General features: G+C 46.0%; 2 protein-coding genes across 2 annotated transcripts in view; one reads left to right on the top strand and one right to left on the bottom strand.

Annotated features, from left to right (window-relative positions):
* The window catches only part of LOC126282200 (tubby-related protein 4), a 1,357,172-nt gene that overhangs the window by 214,844 nt on the left and 1,119,289 nt on the right, over positions 1 to 23,039 (top strand). The window lies entirely within an intron of this gene.
* The window catches only part of LOC126282218 (prostaglandin reductase 1-like), a 59,128-nt gene that overhangs the window by 25,337 nt on the left and 10,752 nt on the right, over positions 1 to 23,039 (bottom strand). The gene's annotated exons all lie outside the window — the stretch shown is intronic.

Here is a 23,039-nt window from a genome sequence, read left to right as displayed (position 1 = left end):
GCCGAATGACTGTTGAACAGATCGCCTCCAGAGTTAGCATTTCTGTGGGTTCTGTGCACACAATCCTGCATGACGACCTGAAAATGCGAAAAGTGTCATCCAGACGAATGCTGACGGACGATCACATGGCTGCAATGTTGACGCGCAACGACAACATGAATGGGACTTTCTTTTCGTCCGTTGTGACAATGGATGAGACGTGGATGCCATTTTTCAATCCAGAAACAAAGCGCCAGTCAGCTCAATGGAAGCACACAGATTCACCGCCACCAAAAAAATTTCGGGTAACCGCCAGTGCTGAAAAAATGATGGTGTCCATGTTCTGGAACAGCGAGGGCGTAATCCTTACCCATTGCGTTCCAAAGGGCACTACGGTAACAGATGCATTCTACGAAAATGTTTTGAAGAACAAATTCCTTCCTGCACTGCAACAAAAACGTCCGGGAAGGGCTGCGCGTGTGCTGTTTCACCAAGACAACGCACCCGCTCATTGAGCTAACGTTATGCAACAGTTTCTTCGTGATAACAACTTTGAAGTGATTCCTCATGCTCCCTAGTCACCTGACCTGGCTCCTAGTGACATTTGGCTTTTTCCAACAATGAAAGACACTCTCCATGGCCGCACATTCACCAGCCGTGCTGCTATTGCCTCAGCGATTTTCCAGTGGTCAAAGCAGACTCCTAAAGAAGCCTTCGCCGCTACCATGGAATCATGGCGTCAGCGTTGTGAAAAATGTGTACATCTGCATGGCGATTACGTCGAGAAATAACGCCAGTTTCATCGATTTCAGGTGAGCAGCTAATTAGAAAAAAATCGGAGGCCTTAGAACTTCAATGCACCTCGTACATTTATACTCCGCAAGCCCCCCAACGGTGTGCGGCGGAGGGCACTTTACGTGCCACTGTCATTACCTCCCTTTTCTGTTCCAGTCGCGTATGGTTCGCGGGAAGAACGACTGTCTGAAAGCCTCCGTGCGCGCTCGAATCTCTCTAATTTTACATTCGTGATCTCCTCGGGAGGTATAAGTAGGGGGAAGCAATATATTCGATACCTCATTCAGAAACGCACCCTCTCGGAATCTGGCGAGCAAGCTACACCGCGATGCAGAGCGCCTGTCTTGCAGAGTCTGCCACTTGAGCTTGCTAAACATCTCCGTAACGCTATCACGGTTACCAAATAACCCTGTGACGAAACGCGCCGCTCTTCTTTGGATCTTCTCTATCTCCTCCGTCAACCCGATCTGGTACAGATCCCACACTGATGAGCAATACTCAAGTATAGGTCGAACGAGTGTTTTGTAAGCCACCTCCTTTGTTGATGGACTACATTTTCTAAGGACTCACCCAATGAATCTCAACCTGCTACCCGCCTTACCAACAATTTTATATGATCATTCCACTTCAAATTGTTCCGCACGCATACTCTCAGATATTTTACAGAAGTAACTGCTACCATTGTTGTCATGACATTCTGCCGCTCAGTCGGCATCCTGCCGTGCTAGTGAGAGGTTCGTGCTGTACTCCGTTAAGTTACTGGGACAGTTTGAAATGTCAGCGTTAGTTGAAATTGCCGGGAAGTGTGAAGTGCGTGCTGTAATACAGTTTCTGACTGCAAAAAACTGTACACCGATAGAAATCTATCGGCAGCTTTGTGAAGTGTATGGGGACAACACAATCACTGAAGGTGGAGTGCGTCAATGGGTCACAAAATTAAAAAATGGCCGAACTAACTTTCACGACGAAGAGCGAAGTGGAAGACACAGCTTAGTGACTGCCGAACTTGTCGAAAAAGTCGATGCCGCGGTCCGTAAAAACCGTCATTTCACAATAACGGAACTCTCTGAGTTTTCCACAGATTTCACGAAGTTTGTTGCACGAAATCATTACCGAAAAGCTCGGTTACCACAAGTTTTGTGCAAGATGGATACCAAAAATCTTGACAGAGATTCACAAAAATCAGCAAATGGCTGCAGCGTTAACTTTTTTGGACGCTTACGAGAAAGATGGCGACTCATTACTCGATCGCATCGTTACTGGTGACGAAACATGGGTTAAGCATGTGAACTGCGAGACAAAATTGCAGGCAATGCAGTGGGGGCATACAAATTCCCCCCAAAAACCCAAGAAATGCATGCAGACAATGTCGGCAAGGAAGGTGATGGCGACTGTCTTTTGGGACAGAAAAGGTGTGATTTTTGTGGATTTCCTGGAAAGACGCACTACAATAAACTCTCAAAGGTATTTCCAAACTCTGCACAACCTCAGAAGAGCAATACAAAACAAGCGCAGGGGAAAGTTGGGCTCAAAGATCTTGCTGATTCACGACAACGCCCGGGTCCATACGGCAAATGCCACTCGTGAAGTTCTCGAATCTTTTAAGTGGGAGTTGTTTCCTCATCCGCCGCACAGTCCCGACCTGGCACCGAGCGACTTCCACTTATTCCCAGCAGTGAAGAAGAGGTTGGCTTTGTAGCGTTTTGATGACGATGCACAGCTTCAAGGAGACCACGTGGTTGAAGGTGCAGGCGGCCGAATTTTACGACGAAGGAATTTCCAAGCTCGTCCATTGCTATGATAAGTGCCTTAATTTACATGGCAACTATGTAGAAAAGCAGTATTTAAGTGTGGCTTTCATCTGTATATAATAAAAACATTTTCCACACCTTTATTTATTTTTAATTCCAAAACGTAATGTACTTTGTGGATAGTCCTCGTACAATGGAGACACAGAAGACACAGAACAAAGTGGGGGACAAAAAACAGTAGACACAGAAACAAATAACACGAAGCCTTTCATACTCGACGAGAAAACACTAAAACCTGTCGGCACTGCGCACAAACACTGACGACTGAGACGGTACAGGTGAACGGAGGACCGTGACGGCGAAAAACACTAAACCACAAACATTAAACCACAAACACGATGGCACACACACGAGAAACTGATGGCGATGATCTCCGGCGCGCGAATGTCCACTTAACGTGTGCGAGTCTGGGGACCTGCCACTAGGGGAAGAGGGTGGTCGGGGACGGAGAGGGGAGAGCAAAGATGCCAATGGCAGAGGAGATGGTAGGAGGAATGATAGTATGGAGGAAGGGGAAGCCCAGTGGAGGAGTGGGGAGAAAGGGAGTAGGGAGGGAAGGGGGAGAGAAGGGACAGAGGCTGCCCAAAGGAACAAACACAGGAAAGGGGAGGGAGTATCAAAGTTGGTAGGAGGGGTAGATGGAGGGGAGGAGGGCATCATGAGGGAGGGGGAGCTGGCAGAAGCCACCTTGGGAGAGGGTACGGAGAGTGGAGAGATGGAGAGATGGAGAGCAGGTGGGATGTGAAAACACAGGCGCGGCAGCGGACTGGGGCGGGAGAGGATGGGAGGAGACGAGCGGGTGAGGAGGATCGAGTTTACGGGAGGTGTAGAGCATTCATATACATTCGCGGAAAAGGAGGAGGTGGGGCAACAGTAATAAGGTCATACAGGATTGGCTTTGGGGAGGGGAGATGGGTGCGATAGGCGCGTAGCGAAGAGCATGGCGTTCAAGGATCTGAAGGGATTTGTAAAAGGTAGGGGGAGCAGAGATCCAGGCAGGAGGGAAGAGGAGGAGGAGATTAGAGTTTAACGTCCCGTCGACAATGAGGTCATTAGAGATGGAGTGCAAGCCCGGGTGAGGGAAGGATGGGGAAGGAAATCGGTCGTGCCCTTTCAAAGGAACCATCCTGGCATTTGCCTGAAGCGATTTAGGGAAATCATGGAAAACCTAAATCAGGATGGCTGGAGACTAGATTGAACCATCGTCCTCCCGAATGCGAGTCCAGTGTGCTAACCACTGCGCCACCTTGCTCGGTGATCCAGGAAGGGTCGACGTAGCAAAAATGAGGGATTTATAGGTATGGAGGATGGTGGAGGGTTCCAGACTCCATGTACGGCCAGAAAGGAGCTTGAGGAGATAGTTGGGAGCGTGCCTTGGTTTGGATTGTCCGGAGGTGGGGGGGGGGGGGTCCAGGAGTGGCGACGGTCAAGGGTGATGCCAAGGTACTTAAGGGTTAGGGTGAGGGCGATAGGACGGCCATAGACGGTGACATAGAAATCGAGGAGGAGGAAGGAAGGAGTGGTTTTGCCTACTATGATCGCCTGGGTTTTGGAAGGATTGACCTTAAGCAACCACTGGTTGCACCAAGTGGTGAATCGGTCTAGATGGGACTGGAGAAGGTGTTGGGAGCGCTGCAGGGTGGGGGCGAGGGCAAGGAAGGCTGTGTCATCGTCGTACTGGAGAAGGTGGATGGGGGGTGAAGGTGGCCGCATGTCCGCCGTATACAGAAGGTACAGAAGAGGGGAAATGACGGAACCTTGGGGCACACCCACGGAGGGGAAGAAGGTGTAGGAATCCGTGTTACGGATGGTGACGTAGGAAGGGCGTTGGGAAAGAAAGGACGTGATCAGACGGACGTAGTTAATAGGAAAGGCGAAGGTTTGGAGCTTGAAGAGGAGACCGGAATGCCACACATACTTCCTTCGTCATAGAACACGTATTTTACGCTCTTGGAAGTAGGTCCAACTTACCTATTACGTATCTTATTACTACACTGTATTCAAATACAGAAATATGTAAACGGACAGAATACGGCGCTGCAGTTGGGAATGCCTATACAGGGTGGTCCACTGGTCGTGACCGGTCCAAATATCTCACGAAATAAGCGTCAAACGAAAAGCCTACAAAGAACGAAGCTTGAATGGGAAAATCAGATGGCGCTATGGTTGGCCCACTAGATGGCGTTGCCATAGGTCAACTCGCCAAGGCGTGGTATGTCGCCCGGCTGATGACTGCCCCGAAACTTTTGGGTGATTCGATTACGAAAGCAGTGTACTGGATGCTGTGGAGACACTCCATCTTCAAATTGCGAACCACCAGCTACGTCCTCGATCCATCACTTGGAGGACTGGGATTCATCGACTTCCGACGGAAGTGCACAGCACTCCTCAACCACCGAACAGCAAAGCTACAAACCGACGATCCGAATGGGACAACAGCGTCCATATTGGATCGATACCGGCCTCAATCACAATGCGCTCCAATTTAAACAGTGGGCATCCCTTTTAAGATGTCCTACGTCATGGAATTTAACCTCGCATGCAGGCTACAGACCGGAATACATCGGCTCGACGGATCTATGAAGCTCTCCTATGCTGTCCACCAGCGCACAACTGGAAATACGGATGCCAACGGTCGTCTGGAAGCAGGTATGCGCTAATATTAACAACTCATTCCTGCCATCAGACTTCAGTTCGCTGTGGTACAGAGTAGTCAACGACTCCTTTCCGACTAAGCAGCGACTAGCAGACATTCACCTTAGTCAGACGAACGAATGCACCCAGTGTGGAGATGCTGACACCAGAGACCACCGTACAGAGTGTCGCTACCTGTGGAGTGTATGGGAGTTATACCGATTGATGGTGGGGCTTATCAACCAAACTGCACCTTCCAGTGTGACACCAACGTGGATCCTCTTTCCTGACTTTAAACTGCATCAAAGAACGAAGAGCAACGCCGTGGCCTGGCAACTGGGACACACTGCCTACTGTATGTTCGAGTTACAACAGAGTGACGTCGTGCAGTACATGGCCTACCTGTGGGAAGGGTCATCAACGGCTGAACCGTTCACCGAAGCACAGTGAACGTTTTGTAAATAGTTTATCAGTTGCGCTATTGTATGGTTATCATAGGATGTTTCAGTTACAGTGATATCTTTGCTAGAAATATCCATTTGTTTCCTATTTTTCATTAAAGCTTTCCATTTTCTTTTACCTTATTACATGATACAATTATTTCAATTTTCTTAAATTTCACAACTCATACACATTTCTATTAGGATTGTTACCAAAAGCAGTCTATGAATAACTTGTAACACATTTCAATTGTTTTCTTTTTCACTCTGTTTTCTTTAATGGATTTCGATTCTGTATAATATTGACCTGCTGCTCATAATTAAATTTCTGTTCATGTATTGTTCTAAAGATGTTATGTTATAATGATTTAATGTTAATAAATAAATAAATAAATTACAAAAAACGGATATAAACTGCCTTTTAAAAAAATAGGAACCCTCATTTTTATTACATATTCGTGTAGTACGTAAAGTAATATGAATGTTTTAGCTGGACCACCTTTTTCGCTTTGTTATAGATGGTGCTGTAATAGTCAGAAACATATGGCTCACAATTTTAGACGAACAGTTGGTAACAGGTAGGTTTTTTAAAATAAAAATACAGAACGTAGGTACGTTTGAACATTTTATTTCGGTTGCTTCAATGCGATAAATGTATCTTTGTGAACTTATTTCTCAGAGCGCATGCTGTTACAGCGTGATTACCTGTAAATAACACATTAATGCAATAAATACTCAAAATGATGTCCATCAACCTCAATGCATTTGGCAGTCGTGTAACGACATTCCTCTCAACAGCGAGTAGTTCGCCTTTCGTAATGTTCGCACGTGCATTGACAATGCGCTGACGCATGTTGTCAGGCGTTGACGGTGGATCACGATAGCAAATATCCTTCATCTTTCCCCACAGAGAGAATTCCGGAGACGTCAGATCCGGTGAACTTGCGGGCCATGGTATGGTGCTTCGAAGACCAATCCACCTGTCATGAAATATGCTATTCAATACCGCCTCAACCGCACGCGAGCTATGTGCCGGACATCCATCATGTTGGAAGTGCATCGCCATTCTGTCATGCAGTCAAATATCTTGTAGTAACATCGGTAGAACATTACGTAGGAAACCAGCATACGTTGCACCATTTAGAGTGCCATCGATAAAATGGGGGCCAATTATCCTTCCTCCCATAAAGCCGCACCATACATTAACCCGCCAAGGTCGCTGATGTTTCACTTGTCGCAGTCATCGTGGATTTTCCGTTGCCCAGTAGTGCATATTATGCCTGTTTACATTACCGCTGTTGGTGAATGACGCTTCGACCCTAAATAGAATGCGTGCAAAAAATCAGTCATCGTTCCGTAATTTCTCTTGTGCCCAGTGGCAGAACTGTACACGACGTTCAAAGTCGTCGCCATGCAATTCCTGGTGCATAGAAATATGGTACGGGTGGAATCGATGTTGATGTAGCATTCTCAACACCGACGATTTGAGATTGCCAATTCTCGCGCAGTTTGTCTGCTACTGATGTGCGGATTAGCAGCTGCTAAAACACCTACTTGGGCATCATCATTTGTTGTAGGTCGTGGTTGACGTTTCACATGTGGCTGAACACTTCCTGTTTCCTTAAATAACGTAACTATCCGGCGAACGGTCCGGGCACTTCGTTGTTGTCCAGGATACCGAGCAGCATACATAGCTCACGCCCATTGGACATTTTGATCACAATAGCCATACATCAACACGATGTCGACCTTTTCCGCAATTGGTAAACGGTCCATTTTAACTCGGGTGATGTATCACGAAGCAAATACCGTTCGCACTGGAGGACTGTTACGTGATACTACGTACTTATACGTTTGTGGCTATTACAGCGCCATCTACCACAAAGCGAAAAAAGTGGTCCAGCTAAAATGTTCATATTTCTTTACGTATTACTCGAATATGTAATGAAAAATAGGGGGTTCCTATTTAGAAAAACGCAGTCGACGTCCGTTTGACCTATGGCAGCGCCATCTAGCGGGCCAACCATAGCGCCATCTGGTTTCCCCCTTCAAGCTAGACGAGTTTCGTTCTTTGTAGTTTTTCGTTTGATGCTTATTTCGTGACATATTTGGCCCGGTCACTATCAATGGACCACCCTGTATAAGACAACAGTTGTCTGGCGTAGTTACTAGGTCAGTTACTGCTGCTACAATGGCAGGTTATCAAGATTCAAGTGAGTTTGAATGCAGTCTAATAGTCGGCGCACGAGCGGTGGGACACAGCATCTCCGAGGTAGCGATGAAGTGGGATTTTCCCGTATGACCGTTTCAGTAGAGTACCGTGAGTATCAGGAATCCAGTAAAACATCAAATCTCCGACGTCGTTGCGGCCGGAAGAAGAGCGTGCAAGAATGGGAACAACGACGACTGAAGATAATCGTTCAACCAGACAGAAGTTCAGCCCTTCCGCATATTGCTGCAGATTTCATTGCTGGGCCATCATCAACTGTGAGCGTGCGAACCACTCAACGAAACATCTGTATGGGCTTTCGGAGCCGAAGGCCCACTCGTGTACCCTTCACTGCACTGCACAAAGCTTTACGCCTCGACTGGGCCCGTCAACACCGATATTGCACTGCTGACTGGAAACATGTTGCTTAGGCGGACGAGTCTCGTATTAAAATAGAATCGAGCGGATGGACGTGTAGAGGTATGGAGACAATCTCACGAACCCATGGACCATTCATGTCAGCAGGGGTTTGTTCAAGCTGTTGGACCCTCTGTAATGTTGTGCGGCCTGTGTAGTTGGAGGGATTTGGGACCTCTGATACGTCTAAATACGATTCTGACAGATGACACGTACGCAAGCATCTGTCTGATCACGTGCATCCATTCATGTGCGTTGTGCATTCCCACGGACTTGGGCAATTTCAGCAGGACAGTACGACACCCTATATATCCAGAAATGCAATAAAGTGGCTTCAGGAATACTCTTCTGAACAAACACTTCCGCTGGCCGCCAAACCCGCAATGATGATATTACTGAGCACATCTATGATGTCTTGCGACGTGCTATTCACAAGAGATCTCCACTCCCTTGTACTCATTCAGATTTATGGACAGCACTGCGGGATTCATGGGGAAAATTCTCTCCAGCACTACTCGAGACATCAGCCGAGTCCATGCCACGTCCTGTTGCGGCACTTCTGCATGCCCGCGGAGACCGTACACGATATTAACCAGGTGTACTAGTAATTTGGCTCTTCAGTGTATGCCGGCCGCGGTGGTCTCGCGGTTCTAGGCGCGCAGTCCGGAACCGTGCGACTGCTACGGTCGCAGGTTCGAATCCTGCCTCGGGCATGGATGTGTGTGATGTCCTTAGGTTAGTTAGGTTTAAGTAGTTCTAAGTTCTCGGGGAATGATGACCACAGCAGTTGAGTCCCATAGTGCTCAGAGCCATTTGAACCATTTTCTCTTAAGTACTGTAAATGGAACTTAGATGAGAGGGGGCGTTCAGTAAGTAGTACAACAAATTTTTCTCGCCAAATTTCGACTGAAAAAATGCGGAATTTTTTGTGGGACATCTTGGAATATTTCCGCTTGCGCTCCTGTAGTTTCATGAAGTTCAGATGACGTGATCTTCAAAACGGTGCCTGTAATGCAATGCGTTGCAAGCAGCGAGCTGTCATTCAGTATTTTTTGCCGGAAAATCAGAGCATCGTAGATATTAATTGGAGCTTGCATGATGTCCATGGAGATCTGGCAGTGAACAAAAGCACGGCTAGTCGTTGGGTGCGGGGTCTGTCATCATCGCAACAAGGTCACGTAAGCATGTCCGATTTCTCTCGTGCCGACCGGCCCCACGCAGCTGTGACTCCTGCAATGTTGGAACATGCGGACACTATTATTCGAGATGATCGACGGATCACAAACGCCTCATTTCTCACCTCGACATCTCTGTTGGCAGTACTGACACACTCGTCCACCTGTACTAAGTGCTCGCTGGGTTTTTTGCCGTCCCATAGAAGACCATACAGAACAATGAGGGACCATGTGTGCGGAATTGCTTGCGCGTTAAAATTGGAAGTTGGTGGTAAGAGCCTATTGGACCAAACTGCTGAGGTCATCGGTCCCTAAGCTTACACACCAATTAATCTACCTTACGCTAAAGAGAACACACACACCCATGCCTGAGGGAGAACTCGAACCTCCGACGGTGGCAGTCGCACAATCCGTGACAAGGCGCCTGAGACCGCACGGCTACGCCGCGCGGCTCTTGCGCGCTACGAAGGTGATCGTAACAATCTTTTGTCGTACATCATCACGGGCGATGACACATGGATTCATCACTTCGAACCGGAAACAAAAAGGAAATCCATGCTGTGGCGCCACTTCACCTCACCTTTGCAGAAAAGGTTCAAAGCCGCACCCTCAGCTGGTCTTCCGGTACTCGGAACGGGTTATTCTGTTTTGTGTCCTCCCTCATGGTGCAACGATTAGCTCTGAAGGGTGTTGTGCTACAACTTCAGCGTCTACGTCGGTACCGAAATCCAAAGGAACGTATTCTCCAAGATATCGTAATGCCTCGTACAAGTCTGCGCTTGCGAGAGGAGTTCAAAAAACTTGATTGGATTATTTTAATCACCAGCCTTAAATCCCGGATCTTGTACCTTTCGACTTCCATCTGTTTGGACCAATCAACGATTCATTCAGCCAGAAGCAGTACGTGGATGATGGACAGGATATTGATGGAGGAAGACGGTGGCTCTGACGTCGACCAGTGGAGCGATACCATGCGAGCTTACTGGCTGTGGCAGTAAGATGGCGTAAGGCCGTCGCATTGATGGCTTAAGGTCGTCGCATTGAACGGAGATAATTTAGAAAAATGGGGATTTGTAGCCAAAAGATTGGGGAATTATATGGTGTATTGGAATCTTGAATAACACTAATATGTTTTCAGAAAAAAAGTGTTGTATTACTTAATGATCGCCCCTCGGATACGAAGGGCGTTTGAAAAGTCCGTGCAAAGTTCGAGAGATGGCACCACCGGCGCGTATCGAGGTCATATTCAGTTAGTAGCATCCGTGAAAAGAACGCACACCAAGTTTGAACCATATTGGTCTATTTCTTTGTGTTTGGCATTTGTGTGAATCGAGGAAGTAAAGTTATTATCAAAAAATGGACGAAAAAGAATTTCGTGTGGCGATTATACATTACTTTATGAAAGGAAAACGCCTCAGGAGGCTAAAGAGAAGCTTGATAAACATTATGGTGACTCTGCACCTTCGATCAGAACAGTTCATAAGTGGTTTCAAAATTTACGGAGTGGCCATATGGGCACAAGTGATGCTGAACGTTCTGGACGCGGTGTGGAGGTTACGACTCCAGAAATCATTGATAAAATCCGTGGTATGGAGGTGGATGACAGAAGGGTTAAGGTGCGTGAGATTGCTAGTGGTGTGGGCATCTCGAATGAACGGGTACATAATATTTTGCATAACCATTTGGACATCAGAAAGCTATCCGCAACATGGGTTCCACGATTGCTACGCTTCACCAGGAACGGAATCGTGTGATGTGTTGCAAGGGTGGTTTTCAACTGTTCAGGAAGAATCCACAAGACTTTAAGCGTCGTTTCGTCACTGTGGAAGAAACATGGATACATTAATATACTCCTCAGACCAAACATCAATCTAAACAATAGTTTAGTTCGGATTCGCAAGGGATAATCCTCATCGGCTCTCTGGAAAAGGGTAAAATTATTACAGCTGCATATTATTCATCCTTATTGGACCGTTTGAAAACAGAGTTGCGAGAAAAACGCCGGCTATTAGACCGCAAAAAGCCCTTTTTCATCACGACAATACACCAGCACATACTTCAGCAGTTGTGGTCGCAAAATTATTGGAAATAGCATTCCAACTCGTTTCACATCCCTCCTGTTCTCCAGACTTGGCTCCCTCGGAATACTATTTGTTCCCCAATTTGAAGACATGCCTGGTGGGACAAAGATTTTGTTCAAACGAGGTGGTGATTGCACCAACTGATAGCTATTCTGCAGACTTAGACAATTCCTATTATTCGGATGTTATCAACAAATTAGAACAGCGTTAGACGAAGTGTATAAGTCTAAAAGGAGACTATGTAGAAAAATAAAAAAAGGTTACCCCAAACACGTAAGTAGTTTTTATTTTTGCACGGACTTTTCAAACGCCGTACTAATGTATTCAGAACCATCAAAGTTTTTGTAATCATAGTTTAACTACATAGTTTTTATTTAAAAAATCGTGTATAATGATAGCCTCTGAAAAGACCACTTGTGCCGTGTTTGTCGCGATGTTAAGACCTAATGTGAAAATGAAAATGCCTGACGCTGCTTTCTGCTTCATAGTGAAACATGCGCGCGGGATACAGTTAAAAAGTGGCGAGAAACGCGTCGTTCTTTGTTTTTCGCAAGATTACAGAGATAATAGGCTTTCAAGTTTTCGAGAAACTGTGTTTACTAAATATAAGGCATTTGCATTTGCGTGGTAGGGCTTAATATGGTCACTGGAGTCCGGTAATCATGTATTCTGTGGGTCACTATTTCGAGTCCCGCTGTGGCCTTTTTTGGCTCACTTCGAATACCTACATCATTTAAATATGAAATTCAGCAACTATACAATAATTAACATATATAACTATTTTATGAAAATTGCCCGTCTTTTTGTTTCTAATTACATACCCCATGCAAAATTTCGGTTTTCATTGCAAATACACTACTGGCAATTAAAATTGCTACACCAAGAAGAAATGCAGATGATAAACGGGTATTCTTTGGAAAAATATATTATACTAGAACTGACATGTGATTACATTTTTACACAATTTGGGTGCAGAGATCCTGTGAAATCAGTACCCAGAACAACCACCTCTGGCCGTAATAACGGCCTTGATTCTCCTGGGCATTGAGTCAAACAGAGCTTGGATGGCGTGTAAATGTACAGCTGCCCATGCAGCATCAACACGATACTACATTCATCAAGAGTAGTGACTGACGTATTGTGACGAATCAGTTGCTCGGCCACCAGTGACCAGACGTTTTCAATTGGTGATAGATCTGGAGAATAAGCTGGCCAGGGCAGCAGTCGAACATTTTCTGTATTTAGAAAGGCCCGTACAGGACCTGCAACATGCGGTCGTGCATTATCCTGTTGAAATGTACGGTTTCGCAGGGATCGAATGAAGGGTAGAGCCACGGGTCGTAACACATTTGAAATGTAACGTCCACTGTTCAAAGTGCCGTCAATGCGAACAAGAGGTGACCGAGACGTGTAACCGATGGCACCCCATACCATCACGCCGGGTGATACGCCACTATGACGATGACGCATACACGCTTCCAATGTGCGTTCACCGCGATGTCACCAAACGCGGATGAGACCATCATGATGCTGTAAACAGAACCTGGATTCATCCGAAAAAACGGCGTTTCGCCATTCGTGCACCCAGGATCGTCATTGAGTACACCATCGCAGGCGCTCCTGTCTGTGATGCAGCGTCAAGGGTAACCGCAGCCATGGTCTCCGAGCTGATAGTCCGTACTGCTGAAAACGTCGTCGAACTGTTAGTGCAGATGGTTGTTGTCTTGCAAACGTCCCCATCTGTTGACTCAGTGATAGAGAAGTGGCTGCACGATCCGTTACAGCCATGCGGATAAGATGCCTGTCATGCTAGTGATGCGAGGCCGTTGGGATCCAGCACGGCGTTCCGTACAGGTATTACCCTCCTGAACCTACCGATTCCATATTCTGCTAACAGTCATTGGATCTCGACCAACACGAGCAGCGATACCATAAACCACAATTGCGATAGGCAACAATCCGATCTGTATCAAAGTCGGAAACGAGATGGTACGCATTTCTCGTCCTTACACGAGGCATCACAACAACGTTTCACCGGTCAACTGCTGTTTGTGTACGAGAAATCGGTTGGAAACTTTCCTCATGTCAGCACGTTGTAGGTGTCGTCACCGGCGCCAACCTTGTGTGAATGCTCTGAAAAGCCAATCATTTGCATATCACAGCATCTTCTTCCTGTCGGTTAAATTTCGCGTCTGTAGCACGTCATCTTCGTGGTGTAGCAATTTTAATGGCCAGTAGTGTATTATTTGTTAACTATAGGTGCTTTATAAAAGAATGTTAACAGAGATTGTTTAAGTTAAGAAAACATTACACAAATTTTTGGACGGAAAATGAGAAATAAAATACTTTTTATTTGAGCTATGTTCATTGTTTTATATCATGTATGTGGTCTCACATGAGTCGCAGTTGTAACTGTCGTGGAAACATGGGAAACAGTTTTCGCAGCATCGAACATACTGCACACTTCAGTGCATTTCAGCAATTGCCGCCGTCCCACTGCTATCTGAACCGATTAGAACTGATCTGCAGCCAAGTTAAGGGATTTGTCGCGAGAAATAACAAATCTTTTAAGGTGCCAGACGTACCGGAATTACTGCGCGAAGTTCTCTGTCACACGTCAGCACCGAACGTTGGCGAAATGCGGACGGAAGAGCACGTCTTAAAAGAAGAGGAGAAAACGTGGTCTTTTGGGTAGCTTGCTGCATTCTGTTGTTGATCGCCACGTTATCAACGTAGCAGATGGCAGTTCCAGTACTGAAATGTATTCCACGGATGCGCATGTGGAAGGATTTCAGAGACTACGAGATGAGTGATTGTAAGTAGTATTTTCGGTGGCTTCAGTATTCAACTATATGGTGAAGTCCCTGCGATACACTTTTACTTCACTCACAGCTCACGCAGAAAAAATTGCTCTTTGTTTAAGCTACGGATTTTCATCACTCTTGTTTTTGTTTATAACACTATTTTACCTAAGAAAGATACTGTTTTATGTTTTTCGTCTGTTCACCTACGAAACGTAAACGTATTGCTACAGTTTTGCCGTATGTTATTTCATTGTGTACACAAATTAAATGACATTAGAAGCTATATTGTTTTTCTGCTCTTCTCTGTAACTGCAACTGTTCTCATCACTCCAGGGTAGCTGGACTAGTTGGTTGTCCAGAGCTGTCCACGTTAAATGCGGCGGTAAAGCTGTTGCCCCTTATCATCGCTGAGTTGTGCGCGTAACACACAGCGTAAACAATATCCTTTATTATCTTACTTGACTTATGTAACAGAGACAGTTTGGCTTCTGCTCCACTAAACGAAATCCAATGAGGTTTCAACACACGTGGAAGAATACGCAGTACAATGTAATAAGTAAAAGATAACTAGGGCGAAGATAAGGGATTGGAGAACATAAAAAGGGAATTGATTGGAGATGTTAGAAGGAAAGACTGAGGAGACTGGTGATGGACTGTCTTGGACAACAGTTCCGTAAGACCTACCCGTCCGTGTTACAGATCCGGGTGTCCCTCGTGAGTTGTCGTCTTGATTAGTTATTCGGTAAGACATTAGGGATGCGATTTCCAGAACACGTTTCCTTGAAACTTGAAAGGGCCTCTCTACACTTCTTGAATGCTCTGTCCCACGATCACTAGCTGCAGAGGGTGTGGCTGTACTGATGCACTGTCCAGTCACATTAAAGTGACCACCTGCCAAAAGGCTGAAAAAGACCTTTTGCAGCGTGGACCACTTTCACTTTGTTTTTCACTTGCTGCTTGTGTTTTCTGACCCACCTTCTGATTTCTTATGGTGGGTCGTAATGTGACACTTGGCCGCTGTGACTGGGTTCGGGGCCCGGAATCGTTGTTGGGTCACCACCCCGACCCCCGACCCACTCGCACCGTTGCCAGTGTCCAGCCACGTGGAGGCGGGCTCTATTTGTTTGATATGTTCGGCTGTTTTTCTTTGTTGTGCAGCATTATTATAATGCTGTAACTTTATTATAAAGTTACAAATAGTATAATTGAAATAGGAAAGTGAAATACAAATAATTTGGAATTTGAGAAGAATTAAAAAGAGGGTAGGAAAGTATAGAGAATGAGAAGTTCGCACCACCTTGTATGTGGGTGGCGGCCAGGGTCTTGAAATGGCCAAGTCACTGGCCGCTACACAAGCAACCCAGCCTGCACAGTGGTTTTCCCCGATCTACATTAGTGTATCTGTCGGGTTGGGCTCTGGTGCGAGGGACCACAATTAAGATGCTTCTGCCCGGGCTGTGCATTGCTGCCCACCAGGAGGTGTAGATCCTTTCATTGATTGCCTATCTTTAAGTTACTGTTCTGATGCTACTGAATACTTGTTTGACATGGTGGTGTTGCTTAAAATTTACATATTTACAATTGTGATGGAGTTTACTTAGTAAGCATGTGTGCACCTCTTTATGGCTTATCAGGGGTAGTAGGCAGCCACTCTCGATTCTTTATCTGTATCTATATCTATCTATTTCTATGTCTGCTCTTCTTGAGATTACATGACCAAGAAAGTTGTGAAAGAGATGGATATTTAAGAGAGAAATACAAGTACGCATGGGAAAGATATGCATCTCCCTGCTCCGCAAACGACCCAGCCTGGACAGTGGTTTTCCCCGATCCACATTAATGTATCCATCGCGTTGGGCTCTGGTACGAGGGACCACAATTAAGACCCTTCCATCCAGGTCGTGTGTCGCAGCTCACTAGGAGGCGTAGGTTCCTGAAAGTGGTGTCTAATTCCTTCTCGATTGCAGGACATGGGGGTGCTACTTAATGTCTACCTAAGTACAGTTGTAGTACTGGTTGTTTATTAATATGTGTGTGTGTGTATTTTTAGGTTCATGAACCTGGTATTTGTTATTCCGGACCAATTGTGCTATCACGCAGGTTGCCACTATGGGTCATCGACATCAGAGGCCTCAATATCTGAATCGTTGCCACGATCAGTATCTGTATCTACTTCTCCTGAGGTGTCAGGGCTGTTGTCCATCCCATGGGCACTCTGGTGTCTACGTCCACCAATTTGCCTTCTATAGGGTCTGTTGCGTGGAGCGCTGCGAGACTTGCAGGAAGAGTGTCAGTGAGCTTCTGGAAGGCGCCGACAGGGATGTGGAGCCATGCCGACTGCAGTGCCGTGGCCAGTTGCTCTAGGTTTCTCGGTTGAGGATCATCCATGGCGCGAACATCGCGATCGATGTGGTCCCACAAATTCTCGGTTGGGTTGAAGTCCGGGGAATTTGGTGGCGAGAGGAGTACGGTAACTCGTCCTGATCTCTTTGAACCACACACAAACATTGCAAGCTGTGTGACACGTTGCATCATCCCGCTGGTAGATGCCATCGTGCCGAGGAAGAACAAACTGCATGCACAGGTTGACATGGTTCCCAAGGATAGACGCATACTTGCGTTGATCCATTGTGCTTTGGTAAGGATATCACTCAGCTAGTGCCAGGAAAACATTCCCCATCGCATAATGCTCCCTCCTCCGGCCTTGATCCTTCCGACGATTGTTGCAGGGTGTTTGCTTTCAGACGTTTCACGCTGTACACGCCAACAGCCATCTGTTCGGTGGAGCATAAAACGTGATTCTTCTGAGAAGTCCACCGGTCGCCATTCACTGGACCTCCAGTTACTACACTGGAGAGCAATTCCCAGCCTTCGTCGCCGCCGAACAGGAATCACCATGGGTGCATGAAACGGTGACCCAGTGCAGAAACGTTTGCTGAACGGTCGCTGAGGAGATACTGTCGATAGCCCCCTTGGTTCAACTGGGCGCTCAGATGCCCAGAAGTTGCACGTCTCTCCGCAGCCGTCGTTGACCCGTGTCACCTATCGCCCACGGTGCACCACACTTGCTTCGGTGCCGGCTTTGGAAAGCGCCCTTTTGCCATTCACGGTATGCTTTAACCACGACGGCACTCCAATAGTATACAAACTTCGCCGTTTTGAAAATGCTTCCACTCTTGTGCCGAAAGCCATCGATCACGCCCTTTGGACGCTCCGTGTCCGCAGTACGACAGCGACTGCACTTTTTTCCGCGTCCTCCCCCCCCCCCCCCCCCTTCGACACGCCTCGTATACATTCCACTGCTAGTGCTGCCACCTCTACATCTACGTGATTACTCTGCTATTCACAATAAAGAGCCTGGCAGAGGGTTCAATGAACCATCTTCAAGCTGTCTATCTACCGTTCCAATCTCGAACAGCACGCGGGAAAAACGAGCACTTAAATTTTTCTGTGCGAGCCCTGATTTCTCTTATTTTATCGTGATCATTTCTCCCTATGTAGCTGGGTGCCAACAGAATGTTTTCTCAATCGGAGGAGAAAGCTGGTGATTGAAATTTCATGAGAAGATTCCGCCTTTGTTTTAATGACTGCCACTCCAATTCACGTATCATGTATGTGGCTCTATCTCCCTTATTTCGCGATGATACAACTCGAGCTGACCTTTGAACTTTTTCGATGTCGTCCGTCAGTCCCACCTGATGTGAATCCCACACCGCACAGCAGTACTCCAGAATAAGGTGGACAGGTTGGTGTAAGCAGTATCTTTCTTAGATCTGTTGTACCTTGTAAGTGTTCTGCCAATGAATCGCAGTCTTTGACTTTCTCTACTCACACCATTATCTACGTGATCGTTCCAATTTAGGTTATTTGTAATTGTAAACCCTAAGTATTTAGTTGTATTTACAGCCGTCAGATTTGTGTGATTTATCGCGTAATCAAAATTTAGAGGATTTCTTTTAGTACTCATGTGAATAACTTCACACTTTTCTTTATTCAGAGTCAATTGCAACTTTTCGCACCACACAGATATCTTATCTAACTCATTTTGCAATTCGTATTGTTCATCTTATGACATTACAAGACGGTAAATGACAGCATAATCTGCAATAATCTAAGAGGGCTACTCAGGTAGTCTCCTACGTCGTTAATATAGATCAGGAACAATAGAGGACCTATAACACTTCCTCGGGGAACGCCAGATATTACTTCTGTTTTACTCGATGACTTTCCGTCTATTACTACCAACTGTGACCTTTCTGACAGGAAGTCACGAATCCAGGGGCACAACTGAGGCGATATTCCATTGGCACACAGTTCGGTTAGAAGATGCTTGTGAGGAACGGTGTCGAAAGCCTTCTGGAAATCTAAAAATATGGAATCAATTTGACATCCTCTGTCGATAGCACTCATCACTTCATGAGTATAAAGGACTAACTGTGTTTCACAATAACGATGTTTTCTGAATCCGTACTGACTACGTGTCAATAAATCGTTTTTTTTTTCAGGTACTTCATAGTGTTCGAATATAGTATTTGCTCCAAAACCCTACTGAAAATCGACGATAGTGATATGGGCCTGTAATTCAGCGGATTACTCCTACTTCTCTTTTTGGGTATTGGTGTGACATGAGTAACTTACCAGTCATTTGGTGCGGATCTTTCTGTGAGCGAGCGCTTGTATATAATTGCTAAATATGGAGCTATTGTATCAGCATGTTCTGACAGGAACCCGACTGGTATTCCATCTGGACCGGAAGACTTGCCTTTATTAAGTGATTTAAGCTGCTTTGCGACACCGAGGATATCTGCTTCTATGTTTCTCATCTCGACAGTTGTTCTTGATTGGAATTCGGGAATATTTACTTCGTCTTCTTTGGTACAGGAGTTTCGGAGAACAGTGTTTAATAACTCTGCTTTAGTGGCACCCTCATCAGTGACTTCATTGTTCGTTATCGCGCTGTGAAGGTATTGATTGCGTCTTGCCACTGGTGCACTTTATTTTTGACCAGAATTTCTTTGGTTTTCTGCCAGATTTCGAGACAGAATTTCGTTGTGGAAATTACTAAAAGCATCTCGCATTGAAGCACGCGCTATATTTCGAACTTCTGTAAAACTTTGTCAATCTTGGGGATTTTACGTTCTTTTAAATTTGGTGTGCTTTTTTCGTTGCTTCTGCAACGACGATCTGACCCGTTTTGTGTACCATGGGATATCGGGACCATCACTTATTAATTTATGTGCCATATATCTCGATATATATCGATATATCAATATATGTCGATACTATCTATCTGAAAACATTCCACAACATTTCTACACTTACATGATCAGATCGGAAGAAGTTGAAACTGTCTGTTAAAAAGGCGTTAGGAACGTTTTTATCAGCTTCTTTTAAAAATAGATATAATGTGCGTTTCTTTTTGCTGGTTGTTGGCGTTACGGAATTCAGCCTAGCACCAACTGCCTTGTGGTCGCTAATCCCTGTATTCGTTGCAATATTCACTGTTTGTCTAGGATTATTTCTTGCTAAAAGCTCAAGTATGCTTTCGCAACCATTCGAGTGTGCTCATGAACTAATTGTTCAAAATAATTTTCTGAGATAGCATTCAATACTTTGAACGTATAATTTTTCCAGCATATCGACGGTAGATAAAAGTCACTACCGACTATAATTGTATGAGTGGGGTACTTACTTGAGACTCAAGTTTTCTTTGAACTGTTCAGCAACTATATCTTCTGAGTCGGGAGGGGGGGGGGGGGAGGGGGGTCGGTAAATCGATCCAACTAATAGTTTAGTCCGATTGTCAGGTATAACCGCTACCCATACAATTTCACACGAACTATCTACTTCAATTTCGCTACAAGGCAAACTACCTCTGATAATAAATACTCCACCACCAACTGTATTTAATCTATCCTTTCTGAACACTGTTAGATCGCTTGAAAAAATTTCGGCTGAACTTATTTCTGGCTCTCTCTGTACCTCCAACTATTTGAGCTTCAGTGCTTTCTATTAGGGCTTGGAGCTATGGTTCTTTCCCAAGACAGCTACAACAATTTACAGCTACAATACCAATCGTTTCTACAACTACCTTACTGTGTCTTACCTGCCCACTTTTAGACGGACGCCCCTTCTGTGGTTCCCTGAGACCCTCTAACCTAAAAAACCGCCCAGTCCCTTCCACGCAGTCCCCGCTACCCGTTTAGCCGCCTCCTGCGTGTAGTGAACTCCTGACCTATTGAGCGGAACCCTGGAACCCACCACCCGATGGTGCAAGTCAAGGAATCTGCAGCATACACGATCACAGAACCGCCTGAGCCTCTGGCTCAGACCCTCCACTCAGCTCTGCACCAAAGAACCACAGTCGGTTCTGTCAGCGATGATGCAGATGGTGAGCTCCGCCTTAATCTCGGAAGCAAGACTGGGAGTCTTTACCATTTCCGCTAGCCGCCCGAAACCAGAGAGAATGTGCTCTGATCCAAAGTGACACACGTCATTGGTGCCGACATGAGGCACCACCTGCAGTTGCCTGCACCCTGGACTCTTCATGACATCCGGAAGCACTCTTTCCTCATCCAGAATGACTCCCCCCAGAATGCACACAGCGTGCACACTGCCTTCCTTCCCCTCCTTGACAGCCATGTTCCTAAGGGGCCCCATTACGTGCCTGACGTTGGAGCTCCCAACTACCAGCAAACTTACCCTCTGTGAATGCCCTGACCTTGGGGGCCGGGAAGCTTCCTCTGGAACAGGGTGGACGACTGCATCCAGCTCAGAGACATCGTCAGCCACAGATAACGCCTGAAACCTGTTCGTCAAACGAACCGAGGCGGCCCCATGATTGGCCCCTCGGAAAGGTTTTCGCTGCCTGCTACACTTTGGAATGATCTCCCTCTCTACGACACGTGAAGGGTCAACTTCAGTGCAGGCAGTACCCTGGGAGGTCACAGCAGTGGACCGATCGGAGGACACGTGGGTCGTGCTCGACGTCCCTCGCATCCCCATGTCCGATCCCCCACAGTGACGCCCCTTGGCAGCAGCCTCAAGCTGTCTTACAGAAGCCAACGCAGCCTGGAGCTGTGAGCGAAGGGTCGGCAACTCAGCTCGCATCTGTACACAACAATTACAGTTCCTATCCGTTACAACAGTCACTTCTGTCTGGGGTTCGTAAAAATATGCAACAAACGAACGATGTACTTTCCTTATTAGCAGTGGGAAATGGAAGTGTTCTCTCACTGACGGTCTAACCGACACTCAGCTGTTCTAACCAAACAATACGCTACGAGGGTCGATACAACGGTCGATAGCAACGGCGGTGCTGTCCGCTACACCGTTATTGAAATAAAAGGTTGTGCCTAGTAAGCACTCAAACACGCGAGAAATTACAAAAATATCTAGTAACTACACAGATAACTGTAAATAAGTCGCTCCTGTTTGAAGTTCGTAAAATTATGTAACAAGCGAACGATGTACTCGCCTTATTAGAAGTAGGAACTCGCGGTGCGCTCTCGCTGACGATCTTAACCGACACCTGGAGTGATTATTGCACCTTGACTTCGAGCTTAGGTGGTGGTCCCATTATGCGACTAGGCCGTGTTTTTCTACGATATCCCGGTTATTCCGACAACAAAGCACATTCATTCACTACGATTCGAAGTGTTTTCATGAGGTAAAAAGAAAAAGAATGTTACTGCAGCTTATTATCCTACTGAAGAGAGTACACCATCCCCGTTATTGAGCACAGAGAATGCCAGCGTGACAATCAATCATTGAGACTTGAGAGGTGATTGCTTAGCTTCACAAATAAAATTACAACCTGTTGATTTCTGTACGAATAAAATATCTGAGAGAAAAAGGTTATTTTTTACCATTACAGAAGATGAACAGTCGAATAATCACTTTACATAAGGTTCAAAAATGGTTCAAATGGCTCTGAGCACTATGGGACTTAACATCGGAGGTCATCAGTCCCCTAGAACTTAGAACTACTTAAACCTAACTGACCTAAGTACATCACACACGTCCATGCCCGAGGCAGGATTTGAACCTGCGACTGTAATGGTCTCGCGGTTCCAGACTGAAGCGCCTAGAGCCGCTCGGCCACCACGGCCGGCTTTACATAAGGAAGGTGACACTATATGAACTTGAGTGTATATGGAATGCCCTGTGTTTACTTTCGAAACATTTAACACATTTCATGGAATGATAGACCTGTCAGGCACCGCCTCAAGTCTAAGATTAGGTTCTCGTCTGGTTCTAGGATTATTTTCTTCTAGCAGTTTATGTTCTGTTTGGGAAAATAGACTTCCATCGTTGTTTGGAGCGCAGGTTAGACAGTAGTTCACCCTATCAGTTGACGGCCGAAGCAGTTCGTACTTCGCTGGACGACAGAAGCAAATCACCTCAGTTAGGATCATACTTAGTAAAACACGGTGTTCTTCCTACAAACACACGGATTGATGACCGCATTATTTAATGGTGACAAGTAAGTAGTTGCTAGCAAGAGAATTAAAAACGCGAAATTTTGAATTTACATCTGAAACAGAAGTTGGAAAGACAACGACGCCGTGATTAATATGCAAGACTGCTGCCTGTGCGATAAGATTGCGTGGAAGCTGTAGGCGGACCTCTTATCTGCGAGTACTGAGAGGAGATAACTCAAGATGTCCTGAGTGGACTTCGTGATGACATTTG

Source organism: Schistocerca gregaria, chromosome 1 (assembly GCF_023897955.1).
Source record: "Schistocerca gregaria isolate iqSchGreg1 chromosome 1, iqSchGreg1.2, whole genome shotgun sequence".
Taxonomy (NCBI): Eukaryota; Metazoa; Arthropoda; class Insecta; order Orthoptera; family Acrididae; genus Schistocerca; species Schistocerca gregaria.
The sequence above is the reverse complement of the archived record's forward strand: the minus strand, read 5'-3'. Positions and strand labels throughout refer to the sequence as shown.